We start from the raw sequence: 15000 nt of genomic DNA, 5'->3' as shown, positions 1-15000 counted from the left end.
GTTTTCTTATTACGGTTGGAACACTTGGACCCTAAAATAAAAGGAAATATTGCCCTTTTCTCTTTCTCTTCCCTAATCTCCATCTTTCTTCTCCACCCACTTCTTCTCCCTCCCTACACATAAACACATAAACACGCCATAAATGTACACGGCTCTCTGCAAAAAGAACAAATAGCCTGCTGCTCCTGCTTTGCATTTGTTAAATATTTGACATCACATTCCCTGAATCACAATCGCCGTAACGACGACAGCACTCCACCCCCCACCCCCCGGCAAACAAGAAAACACACATTTTGTAAACAGCGTCCAAACCTCATTAGAGGTTAGGCTCTGCGTTGTGAGAGCATAATATGAGCCGTAAATACCGGCCGTGGTGACTGAAATGAACACCTAATGGCGCAGCTGCTGTTGAGATTTCAGACAGTTTGAAGGTTTACTGCTGTAGCCTTTCTAGCTAATGCCTACCAGATTAATATATTATAATGCCATGTCTTTTTTTTTTTAAACTTTATCCTTGTACTGCTATAGTTTTTATATTACTATGTCTCCATTATTCTCTTATATTGTCCATATTTAATGCTGGTCTGTAGACTTTATCCTTGCACTATTGGACTTATTTGCACTAACACCATGACACACCCTCTCATAGAGCACCTTACCATGCAGACTGAATCACAGGGTCAGTCCCTGCCCTGTCATTGCAAGCCTCTCATGCTTATACATCCCGTAGTACATTCATGGTGATTTTTCCTGCTGTTGAGATTTCAGACAGTTGAACAGTTTGAAGGTTTAGCTTTTCTAGCTAATGCCTACCAAACACTAGAAGACTCTGAACAGACTAAAGTCTGACACCATCTCATATCTGAAGACATTCATCTCACATCTAACCTTAAAGACAATTTAAATAATATCAGGGATGCACCAAATCCAGGATTCGGCTTTGGATTCGGCTGAATATTGGGCTTTTAGAATTTTTTCCCAGTGAACCGAACCCTACCCTTGCAATACGCGCACTATGCTGGTCGACGTAATGACGGTGCCGTTGATTACGGGAAGGTGTTTACGTAGGTGGAGCGTTCAATGCAGCAGGCTGTGAGAAAGTGGAAATGGAACTCTGTAGCAGAAAAAGTGTAGTTTGGCAGTACTTTCAGTCAAAAGAAGGCCATTCAAGTCCAATTACATGTTCAATTTGCAATGCTGATTAGTCTGGTGGTGGCGAGGACCCTAAACTATACACAACATCACCGCTGTTACAACATCTGGTATGAAACATCTGAAAGAATACGAGTTGTGATGAAGGAATCTACAGACAGCAGCCAGAATGCAGCAACTTCAGGTACGGCAAAGGAAGGACAGTCACTGTTTACTTCATTAATGTGTTTACTGTGTTAATGGACTGAGGATGGGAGGAGGATTCGGTATTCAGTTTCGGATTCAGCAGAATCTTAACCAGTGGATTCGGTATTCGGTCGAACCCCAAAAATCTGGATTTGGTGCATCCCTACATAATATGTAAAGACTGGGGATCTTCAGGGTCACATATTGCAAGACTACAACTAGATTTGTTTTGAAAAATGTAACCAAGCTAGCTAGCTACTGCTAGCGTTAGCTGGTAACTTTAAGGGAAAGTCTGTAGATGTTCTGTTCTGTCGTACATGCAGATGAATGTCTCCAGTACCCGGAAAGACTGACTGGGACTGAGTTTTATAACCTTACACCAAACGATGGAGACAACAGGCTCCTCAGATCTCTGCAGGGTAAATCCAGACAGCTAGCTAGACTATCTGTCCAATCTGAGTTTTCTGTTGCACGACTAAAACTACTTTTGAACGTACACATGTTCCACCAAAACAAGTTCCTTCCTGAGACTATTTAGCAGAGGCACCATGGCTCCATCCGGCGCCTAGCACCGCCCAAGACGATTGTGATTGGTTTAAAGAAATGCCAATAAACCAGAGCACATTTTTCTCCCATCCAGGAATGCTGTGTGGACTAGCTAGACCCTCCTCCACGGCACTGTGGAGGAAGGTCTGGCAATGCGAGACTAGATGGTGTCACAACTGTAAAGTCTGACTGACTGAGGGAACTGTCTTGATTCTGAAGTACAGTTCATCACCTCCCTCTCTCTGTGTGTTGCCGTTCTTAAACTCGCTTCGCTTCGGGAAAGAACAACAAACTTCAGGCTAGTAAGCTACAATGTCAACTTTGAAAGAACATTTTGATCTGAACTGTTAACATGCAGTAAATGTGAAATATTAACATTTAGCTACAAAACGTTAGCAGTACTTAGTTTGCAAACTTTGCTAGCCTTAGATTGGTTTCTCGTGAGCCGGCAGGGTAAATGTATCTTAAAATGTTTGTCCCTTTAGGGCCTCCATAGAGGGCCACACCGAATCTGCAGACGCAGAATTATTTTTAAAAAAAGACATTGGAGCAGTTTCCTTTAAACTGCAATCAAACTTCCTCAGCTACCACACCTACTCACTGAACTCCATAACCTCTCTCTCTCTCACACACACACACACACACACACACACACACACACACACACACACACACACACACACACACACACACAAAATAACATAAGCTGCCAAGGCTATTTGTCAAACTGATTTGTGCACATTTGTCATTCGTGCATCTTTGCCAATTTGTCACTCCTGTTGTACTTTTAGGTTTCACTTCAGCTGTTCTCAGCTACCCAAGGTTATTTCACCGGAACAATTCTTCACGTGTGAATACTCGCAGCAGTTCATGTTCACTCTGCAGCCATCCCATACATAAACACACACACACACACACACACACACACACACACACACACACACACACACACACACTTTAACGCTGTGGAGATTCTACTCAGAAACTCCTCTATATTCCTATATATTCTATAATAAAAAGCTGTTGGTGCTTCATTAATGTAGCATCCTGAAGAAAGTATTATTAGTAATAGATAGTAGCTAGCATAAAAGCTAGAATTGGGGTAAGGAAACACTTTCGCTTTGTTTGCTAGCGTTTGAGGTTTATTTTGTTGCAAAATGTATCAATAAAGATTTAAGTGAATGTGATGTGGTCGTAAAGGTGAGCCTGAAACTGACAACCAGAAATGGAAGAGGTTGTTTGTGTTGCTAAAAAAAGAGCTGTGTTTTACAGTGTGTGTGTGTGTGTGTGTGTGTGTGTGTGTGTGTGTGTGTGTGTGTGCGTGCGTGCGTGCGTGCGTGCGTGTGTGTGTCTCTCTGAGCATAACAGTGGAACAGAAAAGCCCTCCACCTGCTCACACTCTGGTGGCCCTCCATTGTGTGTGTATATGTGTGTGTGTGTGTGTGTGTGTGTGTGTGTGTGTGTGTGTGTGTGTGTGTGTGTGTGTGTGTGTTGGTAGCATCTTGGTGGTCCCCTTAAACCCCTGGATCTGCTTTGGTCTGATTGAGTAGAGGCATGTGTGTGTGTGTGTGTGTGTGTGTGTGTGTGTGTGTGTGTGTGTGTGTGTGTGTGTGTGTGTGCGCGCGCAAGTGCTGACACGCCTGTGTGTGACAAGCAGAAAACTTTTCACAGTGGCTTGTTCTGTAAATTACAGACAGTTCCATCACCGCCTACATTTTCCAGCATACAATAACTGTTGTGGAACGGATTGTTGAGGCCTAGTTTTTGCATCCACTCACATCACAATGCAATTTAGAAAGAAGAAGGTTCGGTTTGTTCGCCGCGTGGTTTTTGCACTGGGCTGCGTCCTCTCGTGCACACACCTGTTACGTAATTATAGCTGATGTGTAGACCAAGCAGCAACTTCCAGGCCTGAGAAGTGAATCCAAAGCTGAAGCTCCTTAGCTGCATTCTCTCTAATTTCCAGCAGGGGGCAACTCCACTGGCTCCAACAAGAATTCCGTTTCTATAGAAGTCAGTTACATTTTTGAGAGGTGACGTCAGGCTACGGCGTAGGGTCGGTGTCTCCACGTACCTACTTACGTAGCCACGGCATAGATTTTACGCAGAAGCATATATTACGCTTAACTGCTCACCATCACTGGCTGTGGATGTTTCTCAATGCTAGGAAAACAAATGCTGTCAGACAGGCCCGTAATGAGTTGTTTGCTTCTTTCATTAACTGTCACTTGAGGTTGTCGAGAACGATTCCTCTGACACAAAGTGCAGGTCGCATTAATGTGCGACTAAAGCAAACAGCCCAACAAAAAAAAGCTCCTTCTTATATCATCATTTTGTACTGCTTGTGTGATACAATTCCCTTTTTGTGCTATCTACCATAATCTCCAGTCCACTGCGATAAAAAGGGGATTTTATTTTATGGCTGAACTGTGTTCATGCAGTGATGGTGAAAGTGTTATGGTGTCATAAATGATGCACATTTTAGCTCTGTAGTCGGAAACAAAGCCAAGACGAAAGATGGACGGCATCCTAAAGAGAAAAAAGGAAACAAATACAGAGGGAGAGGCCTTCAGAGAGAGCAGAGCGGGGGAAAACAAGAGAGAGATGGATGGATGGAGAAAAGAGACGCAAGATACACAGGGAAGAGAGGGGATGTTCAGTAGCAGCTGACCAAATGATTCATGACAAGTTAGCTCAGCGCACAGACCTCTGGGGTCACCCAGGAAGATATAACGGGGAACAGTGGGATGACAAAATGAGATGGAGCAGAACAAAAAGAAAGAGAAAGGAGAATTTGTTCAGGAGAGAAAGATGGGAAGATTACCAGAGGGGGAGAAACTTTTAAGTAGAAGTCGATACAAATGTGGGTCAGCTGTTACAGTTTGGAGGTCACTCGGGGACAGAAAAAGCACCGGAGCAGGATGAGAGCCGGTCGCTGCAACTTGGAAAACTTTGTGTTTAAAGTTACTAGAAATCGTGTTTTCACAATCATGTCGGCCTCGTTAGCGACGTGGCGTCTTCTTGAGGTTATGCACACTGAGCCCGAAAGTTTCATATGCGTTTTTTCTATGTCTTCCTAAACATTCTTCATACACAGAAACCCTACACACTGAGTCCAATGCGTGTTAATTTATTTGTGAAAACTTTTGCTAGACAATACAAAATGTGACGCTGCTGTCCTCTCTCTCCTTCTCCCTCACTTCATCCCTCGCTTCTCTCTGCTGGCAGTAATGTTACCTGGCTGGCTGTCCTCTCTGCCTGTTTCTTTAGCTGCATGTTACCAGCCGGAAACCTAACGTTACGCTGTGTCTTTAGCTGCATGCTACCTGCTGGTAACCTAACGTTACGCTGTGTCTTTAGCTGCATGCTACCAGCCGGTAAGCTAACGTTACCCTGTGTCTTTAGTTGCATACTACCAACCGGTAAGCTAACGTTACCCTGTGTCTTTATTTGCATGCTACCAGCCGGTAACCTAAAGTTACGCTGTGTCTTTAGCTGCATGCTACCAGCCGGTAACCTAACGTTACGCTGTGTCTTTAGCTGCATGCTACCAGCCGGTAACCTAACGTTACGCTGTGTCTTTAGTTGCATGCTACCAGCCGGTAAGCTAACGTTACCCTGTGTCTTTAGTTGCATACTACCAACCGGTAAGCTAACGTTACCCTGTGTCTTTATTTGCATGCTACCAGCCGGTAACCTAAAGTTACGCTGTGTCTTTAGCTGCATGCTACCAGCCGGTAACCTAACGTTACGCTGTGTCTTTAGCTGCATGCTACCAGCCGGTAACCTAACGTTACGCTGTGTCTTTAGCTGCATGCTACCAGCCGGTAACCTAACATTACGCTGTGTCTTTAGCTGCATGCTACCAACCAGTAAGCTAACGTTACCCTGTGTCTTTATTTGCATGCTACCAGCCGGTAACCTAAAGTTACGCTGTGTCTTTAGCTGCATGCTGACAGCCGGTAAGCTAATGTTACCCTGTGTCTTTAGCTGCATGCTACTGACCGGTAAGCTAACGTTACCCTGTGTGTTTAGCTGCATGCTACCAGCCGCTAAGCTATGCTGTGTCTGTCGTTTTTTTCATTGGACGTGCTTAACTAGGCGGAGTTGGAGAGAGAAAAAGACCGGGGGAATCACCGATCTTGCTTCCGATTTTGATCATCGAAATCCAAAACTCATTGCAATCGATTTTAAATCGAAATCATCAACCCCTAGTAGTGTGAGCACGTTAGCTTCCACGGGTTTGCTATCTATGCATGTTCTGTCTCTTTGGATCTGACCTGAATGTGCAGAGCTTTCTTTAATGCAAACTTCAACACATCCTTTCGCTAACACTGACAGAATTGTATTGTACTTTCAACTTACATTTTTAATGAGTCACGTCAGCCTCGAACTGTCAGGAAACTGGTGCTTTTTCACAGAGAGAATCTGAAACAAAGATGCACAGAGAAAAGAAATGAATGGTATATGAAGAAGTGGTGACAGATGAAATGCCATGTGAAGAGAGAAAGAGACGTAGGCTGAAAGAGAGTGAAAGAGTCGCCCAGACTCAGCAGAGAGTCTATTATCTATTTTTTTTAGTGTCTGTATTTGCTGTGTTGTGTCTATTGTGAATTGAATTTTTAGTGTCTGTATATTCTCTATTGTATGTTTATTATCGGGCCCCCTCCGAAAAGCTGTTCCCCATTTCACCCGGCATACATATGATCATTGTACCTTCTGAAATTGCTTTTTAATTATGTGATGATGACGTGTGAAGGCAGGAGCGGACTGGGACAGAAGTTCGGACCTGAAAATTCTGTCCCTTACCGGCCCAATTTCAGACAGGACGTTATTTGCTTTATAATTGCATAAACCAGGCTCACGTAAGATTATAGCAGCATGAGGCGCAGTTACAGGCTTTCATAATGAAATGATACACACAATGGAGCAATTCATAAAACCTTCAAATAAACTACCATGGCACCATCTTAGAAATGAATGGAAATGCTTGCATATTTAAAACATATAATGACATACTTAAACACCCAAAACACCAAAGTACGAATACATAGCGGACCAGATGCAAGCTTTTATTTTGAAAAGTAGAAGCCCGCCGGCACCAAACGGGAGGCTCCAGGCTGCAGCCGTACTGTCTTGCACATTTTTTTTAAAACTAGTGTGATACGCCAGTGTAGCCGCATTTTTTGTCCCAAATCGGCCCGAGAGTGCATCGGCCCTTCTGGCATTCGCCAGAACTGCCAGATTGCCAGTCCGCCTATGAGGATAAATGGATGTTATAGCTCTGTGGAAGGGAACTGGAGTACAGGGGGAGAAAGTAACAGACTCTGCTGTTGAATGCCGCCTCCCCTGGTGTCGCTGGTAAACAATAACAGGTCAGGGAGAGGGTCGCTACAAACATGCCATTAGGAGAAGATGGGCCGGCTGCGTTAACAGCTCATCATCCCTCATCCCGCTCGAACTGAGAGCCAGACTGCCAAGAGGCAGCATTTCTACAGCTGCAGCTTTGTTTCACTGATCACGTTGTGTCAAAAAGAAAAAAATGGACAGGAAAATAAGTGCAATTTCGACGATATTTCTCAGTTTACTTCACTTTCACGCTGTGTCAAAGGGAAAATATGGACTGAGAAATCTGCCATTTAATAAAAGTGACACATACACTGACGCAAAAATAAATTAACAGCACGTTTCTGAAGTGGTGATAGCCATGGGCGTAAATCTGATCTAACAGTAGGGGGGACAATAAACATAAAATTTCTGAAGAGCAATTTTTGAAGGGGACACAAATAATACAGCCACAATTATACTCGTAGAGGACATGTGTACACAGAGGAAAGCCTTAATACTATTATTAGTGTTGCATGGAGACTGTAGGCTACCATTATCCTTCTTTTCAGTGGTTCTCTTGATTCAATGAAAAAGCTGACTAAATTGACCAAACTATTCTTCTTTAAAACCATGTATATATTTTTAAGTTGTTTACAATCAAGCCACAAAACTACCTTAAAACATAATGACTTATTTTGAAAAAGTGTCCCCATATAAAAGAAATACAATACTTTTGTACACTTGTTAAATTAGCTGTTGTTGTAGATGTTAATTAGTGAGCCACTGGTAAAGCTCATCTGCTCACCCTGACAGCCACATGAGCCACACTGTCTGCAGCAAACCCACTGATCAGCCACTTAACATCATATTGAACAAAACACAACTGTAGATCTTCAATATACAGTCTATGATAATAACCCTAATATCAGTTCACACACATAACGTTAGGCTTATCGCCGTGGTAACATTAGTTGTAGTGGGTGCATTTCTATCCAACAAGCTATTAAACAAGCTAGGTAACGTTACATTATATTACTAACATAGCAAACTTTTTGTCATGACTAATTCATTAATTACTCAGCATCATTTCCATTTGAGAAAAGAACAACTTCATCCGATGTTTAATGTGAATAAAACAGCCTTGAACCACCTACTTACTAGCTACATTTCTGTCACTACCGATGTGACTGTGAGTCGAGCGCTGCCTGCAGATCTGATTCCTAATGTACAGCATGCAGTGGACCAAACCACTGTGAGGCAAAGGAGGGGGAACTCAAAATGTTTCTATACTTAAAAAGCATTTTTTGGGGTTTGTATTGTTTTACTACTTACAGAGATATTTTAAGTATACATCTTAATGTTATTTACAATACACAGCATGGTTTTCTAGGGGGGACAACCCTTAGATGGGGGGGGTCCTGACCCCCCCGACCCCCCTGGGATTTACGCACTTGGTGATAGCGGGTTATTAGCTACAGTTTTATTTCAGTGACCATAAAAAGTCAATAGGAAACTTTAGTTTATTTTTAACACAGGGATGTCAAACTCATTTTAGTTAATGTGAAAATTCGACCGGATGTCCCTCATTCAGTCCCTCCAGAAAAACGTGATTATGCGATCGCATAATTCAATGCATAATCAGCCAAAGTCTGTATATTTATGCGGGGGCCGCATTTTTCAAATACGCCGCACTTTCGCCGCATACATTGCCAATTTCCACGCAAAATATGCGGGGCTTGCATGATTTCATAATCCCCGCATTTTCGTTGCAAAAAAGTCACATATATCTTACATAAATGTTGCGTTTACTTCACACAAGAGCAGCCATTTTCCCCTGTTGCCATGGGAACGTTATGAAGTGACGTAATTACGCGACATCAAACATCATCATCGAAAAGCTGCAAACCCCACGATGAAGCCATGATGAAACCACAGTTTTTGCAAGTTCCCGCAATTTCATCGCATAAAATTGCATAAATATCCCGCATATTCCATCGCATTGTTTTAAGAAAATGTGCCGCATAATCAAGGATTTTTACCCGCAACAATCACTAAAAAGCTCTGCATTTTTCTGGAAGGACTGCTCATTACGCCGCTCTCTCTCTTAAGTCACTCTCCAGCTCGCTCCACCACATACTGGGCTAAACCGTCTAAAACTCTGCCATTTCTACCAGTAGACCAGGGTGCAACGAATCACAAAACCCACGGTTTAGATCACGGTTTTGAGTCACGGATCGGATAAATTTTTGGATCAGCACAAAAAAAGGGGGGAATTTAAATGATTTTTAAAAATGCAATCACTTTTAACAATAATAAATTGCTGTTAAATGACAAAAACAGATGAGAAAAGGGTATTTTACAATAACTATGAAAACATTTATTCACGTTTGTGTTGTTTTTTTGACAACAGCAGTGACCAATAGTGCTAGTTTGTGTCTTTAGCTGCAGACTGTTGGACGTCCCGCTGTTGGAATCCTCTACAATGAAATACAGTCACACTTTCACACCGTTTAGCTGTTAGCATTTTAACTGTGTTCAATCCAGTTACTAGCTTTCGTTACCTGCTGCCAAGTGTAACGTTAGTGTTTACTAGCGTGACATGCAGAGATACTTCTGTTGCCTCTATTGTCGGGTTTCTATTAGCACCGGATTTTAATATGCGTTGCCTGTATCTTTTCACGTCAACCCTCCATAGAGATTTATCAGCCTACTTAAAGTAACAGCAACAGTAAAAATGTATTTCACACTATTATCATGGTTAAAATTTGCAATTGATCCGCGGTTCACATGCATTCCGAGTCCGTTGCACCACTACAGTAGACAGTTTGTAACAAAGTCGTCAAACTACAGCCAAGCAGCCAAGAACTATGCTGTCACAGAATGTAATGTAAGGAGAGGGCGAGCTCAAAAAGACCCTCTTAAAAACATTTGTTATTTTAAATATTCCAACTTTTTATCTCGTAATATTCCAACTTTCTTTTCTTGTAATATTTCAACTTTTTTCTCAAAATTGTCCCACTTCTCGTAATATTCAAACTTTTTCTAAAAGATGCTAAAAAAGTTGGAGAGACATGGTGAGCGTCCCCAACAAAGCCGCTCAAAAATAGTTAGCCTAGGTAACAAACACAGTCTATATCCACGACATTACACTTCCAGGATTGCTCCGGTGCTGCCGGAAATTCTGCCAGATCACACTCTTTTCAGCTGGATGTCCGTCCCCTCCCTCTGTCTGTGTGTTGGTGTTCTAACCTCTGGTGGATTTGTGAGGACTATGGTTAACTGCTCCTCAGATCTCTGCAGGGTAAATCCAGACAGCTAGCTAGACTATCTGTCCAATCTGAGTTTTCTGTTGCACGACTAAAACTACTTTTGAACGTACACGTTTGTTTAAGTTTCTTCCCAAGGCTTTGCAGCAGCACCGTTGCTCTGTCCAGTGCTTAGCGCTGCCCAAGACGATTGTGATTGGTTTAAAGAAATGCCAATAAAACTGAGTATGTTTTGCTCCATGCATAGTATGCAACCATGCATACTAACACACACACACACACACACACACACACACACATTCATGCGTACAAAAAGACACAACGTAAACACAAAGATATTGATCGAACTCACACGTTGGTGGTTAGACTGTCATGTACTATTACAACAAGAAGAATCCAAATTCATCACAGCCGGCTGTATAAAGCAGCAGTAGCTGTATACTGTGACAGAGTTCACAGAGTTTAGCTCACATAAAGTCATCCTTTGTGACGGGTAAGAGAGCGCACACTCTCAACGCTCAATCGCATTAAACAGGGTTTGCGTTTCAAGGATGATACTCTCTGTTTATGTCATATTACATATAATACAGCAGCTGTGGACAGTGTTACTCCTTTTCTTTAGCTGGTTGGTTAAACCTTGGATATAATTTTATGAACTAACTCAAAGCAAAAATGTACTTTTTCACAACTGTGGCATCAAATCAAGAGTGTGCTATATGTTTCTCCTTTCTTATAAAACCTTGTCCCTTCTGTACCTTTTATTGTAGTTGCTTCTATCTGCTACAGTCATCAGTTTTACTTTGTTTCTTTCAGCGGTGAATTGATTTTACGCATTGCCTGCACGCTGCTGCTGAATACGTTTTAGATAAAACAGCGGGTTTGCCTTCTACTGAGATTCTGTGTCTCTGATAGCTTAAAATTTACCACAAAAACAACTCAATGTCTTTGTGTTGAGTGCAGCATTGTGGCAAATCAATCTGTAACATCAGACTGGCAGCGGTGAAACTACACAGAGGGTTTGAATGGGCTGAATTGAAAAAGCTTTAAACACATCTGCTGGTTGATGTGGTGATACCTGCAGCTGTGTGGTGGTGTACGTTTCTTGTTTCTGTAGCAATACATAGGAAACAGTGAGTGAGTGAATGAGGGAATGGTTTTGAACACAGCTAATATGTACTTATAGTACGTGTCCATTGTCAGCGTCATTTCCACGCTTCCCATTTCATTTCTATGGGAGCAGCCGTGCAATGCATTTTTTTAGCGTTGCAGGGACTTTGGAGAAGCGAGGCGTCGAGTCGCCCGCTCCTCATTAGCATAAAGTTGAATCCAGCCAACTTTATGCAAATGAGGAGCAGCCGGCTCGGCTCGCCGCCTCTCAAAAGCTGACGGAAATCTTTTAAACTGACCGTTGTCGATCTGAAAATGAAGACAGATTCAACAACTGCACTGCCTATTTCTCGCTTAAAATGTTTTCAGAAACACATTTCGTTGAACTATTTTCATAAAATACGAGATCGTATTCCTGAACGAGCAGCTATTATGGTCTGTTTTGAAATTCGGAAGCAGCCAGCCATTGCGGTTGTAGGAGGGTGTAGACTGTTTTCTTTGCTTGTCATTGGTCAGAGAAGCATAACTGGTGGCGCGCTTACTAGTGTGCAATGCTGGGAAGCGGGGCGATCTCATCCATGAAAACACAGCATATATGGACATGTACCATTAGTTAGGAGTTAGGGTTAGGGGTTAGGGTTAGGGGTTAGGGATTAGGGTATTTTGGATCCTGGTGACTTACCCACGCGTCCAACGACTACGCAGTTGAAATGGAAGCCAAAGGCAATGCAGGGACCGGCGCATGTCAGTTAGACTAATAATCTAAACCATGGGTCTTCAACGTTTTCTAAGCCAAGGACCCCTTAACTGAAAGAGAGATGGAGCAAGGACCCCCTACTACATATACAGACATACATTTATATACATATAAAATGAAGTTGCATATTAAACTGGGCCTACAATAACATGTAGGGCAACCTAAAACCTTTATACATACCTTTTTTGTATAGAATACCAAGCTATAAAAATTGTTGGCATGGTTTTATAACTCATGTTTTAATGTTAAACATACATGTGGAACAGTGAATCCTTCGGGATGAACAGTATCTGCAGATGGCTACCTGAGAGACTACCTTACCTATAGGCCAGTGATATATATTTGCTGATAATATGTTGGATTCATGTTAAGAAAAAACATACACAATACACAATACTTTGGAGGCCCCCCTGCATTGACTCTGAGAACCCTCTTTATCTTATAAAATAAGATAAAGTTTCCATGTCTGTTTTGAAGCCACATTCTCAGCTGAGCGCAGCGGGGGGTGAAGGTTAGATTTGTTTCTGTGCGTTTTGTTAAAAGCTGAGGCGAGATGCAAAATTCAAAGTTCCCAGAGTGATCTGACTGGTGAGTAATAGCTCCAAGGGTTTCGGTAGCGTGATGATGCACAACCCAGAGATGACTTCAGGGGAAGCGAGCTTGTTTCCTGGGAAGCAGCAGAACACATATAAGAGACCACAGCATGTGTTTACACAGCAGGCTGAGTTACTCAGTGACATCTCTCCCTCTCCGCTCAGCCCTCACCGGAAAAGTGACTTCACTGGTCTCGGTCGAAGTCTACGGCGTCGCTATGTCCATTTATTTTATTGTCTATGGTTAGACCACGGAGACGTCCAGAACACAGGACCTTCTTCCTGTTTTCACTTTCCTGCTCCCGCCCCCCAGACACAGCCGACCAATAAGAGGGAACATTCTTGCACGGTTTGTAATGACACATTTTGGTACGCTTGGATTTTTCCAGTTGGAAACGAGACCGAACCAAAGGGGAAACTGCTCCAAGTTTACAAACTCATCAACTGATTCGGACCAAAGCAAACAAACTCCAGGCGTGAAAACGTCCTCATTTTACCGTTTACAGAAAAGTGAAGAAACTAAAAAATATTCACATATAACAAGTTGACATCACACAAGTTTCACTGTTTTTTAATCACACAAAATGACTTAATCCGATTTATCGATTATCAAAATAGTAGTTCTGTGCGTGTTTTCCTTCACATAAATGAAGACGTTTCAGAATGCAGGAAATAAATTGGTAGACGCTCAGAATAACCTGGGGAAAACCCCCGATAAAGAATGAGTACCGTTAAAAAAGAAAAAGGTGAGAGGATGAGGACAGACAGGGAGGAGAAGGAAACAAGGAATATATTGTAGCTAGGAACTTCATGCTCAATCTGTGGTAAAGAGAAGAGAGGTGGGGAGGCTATAAAATGATTTCCAGTCTCAGTTTACAGATCATTTCCCTTCAGGCCGCAGCACAAATATCTTGATTTTACAGTGACTCCCTCATCAAACTTAGCACGTAACACCATTTGACAAAAAGCTAAAGCAGCATGTTGATTTTAGAAGGCTTAAGCGTGATTTATGATTCTGCGTTAGATTGACGCCGTGGCTACGTACAGTACGTAGGTACGTGGAGATACCGACCCTACGCCGTAGCCTGACGTGCACCTCCGGAAAAATGTAACTACACGTCGCGGCGATGCACGTCGCTCGGCCGTGGCTTGGTAGCGTTGCATTTCCCCCCCGACTCATTTCCTGGTTCTCCATGTATGTAAAAAGAAATCTGCAGGCCCGGATGGCATTTCTGCTTTTCTCCTTAAGACCTTTGCTGCAGAGCTAACCCCTGCATGGTGCCCTGTGTTTCAGAGGTCTGTAGATTCCCATCTGGTTCCTGCTCTCTGGAAAAAATCTACCATCATTCCCATCCAAAGAAACCCTGTCCTACAGAAAACAACGATTATAGACCGGTGGCTTTAACTTCTGTTGTCATGAAATGTTTTGAAAAATACATGGTATCCATATTGAAATCTGAAGTCATTACTGAACTAGATCCACTCCAGTAGCATCACCCACCTAACTCTTAAGCACCTGGAGGATCCCAAGGCCTATGCACGCCTTTTGTTCATTGATTTTAGTTCTGCTTTTAATACATTACGGCCTCATCTGCTCTTACAGAAAATGACTCAGATGAATGTTAATCCTTCTATTATTAAATGGTTTTATTCTTTTTTAACAGATAGAACCCAAAATGTTAGGATTAACGACTCGCTTTCTGAATCAAAATGCATTAGTACGGGTGCACCTCAGGGGTGTGTAAGTTCACCGGTCCTGTTCACCCTTTATACTAACGACTGTACTAATAGTCTCCCGGGCAACCTGTTTTTTAAATTTTCTGACGACACTGCCATTCTTAGTCTGCTTCACCAGAACTCAGATCCATCATTGTACTTTACGGAGGATAACAAATTTGTTCTGTGGTGTGACAAGAACCATCTCACCATTAACATTAAAAAAACTGAGGAGATGGTGTTTGACCCTGTCGGTGGGGGATCATACCCCTTTGTCCATTCATAGGGAGGATATCAAACAGGTCACTTCTTATAGGTATCTGGGTATCCACCTGGATAACCTCTTAAG

The 15000-nt window shown here is 42.5% G+C and overlaps 1 long non-coding RNA gene across 1 annotated transcript in view; it reads right to left on the bottom strand.

Moving 5' to 3' along the window:
• LOC116054841 overlaps positions 1–15000 on the bottom strand; it is a 21587-nt gene that overhangs the window by 3559 nt on the left and 3028 nt on the right. The window contains exons 2-3 of the long non-coding RNA XR_004106156.2: positions 8350–8352; positions 8234–8247 (exon numbers count right to left, since the gene is read on the bottom strand). This is a non-coding gene — a long non-coding RNA (uncharacterized LOC116054841). The remainder of the gene's footprint in view (positions 1–8233; positions 8248–8349; positions 8353–15000) is intronic.

This window comes from Sander lucioperca, chromosome 6 (assembly GCF_008315115.2).
Source record: "Sander lucioperca isolate FBNREF2018 chromosome 6, SLUC_FBN_1.2, whole genome shotgun sequence".
Lineage (NCBI taxonomy): Eukaryota > Metazoa > Chordata > Actinopteri > Perciformes > Percidae > Sander > Sander lucioperca.
Note: the sequence above shows the minus strand (reverse complement) of the source record. Positions and strands in the feature narration are given on the sequence as shown.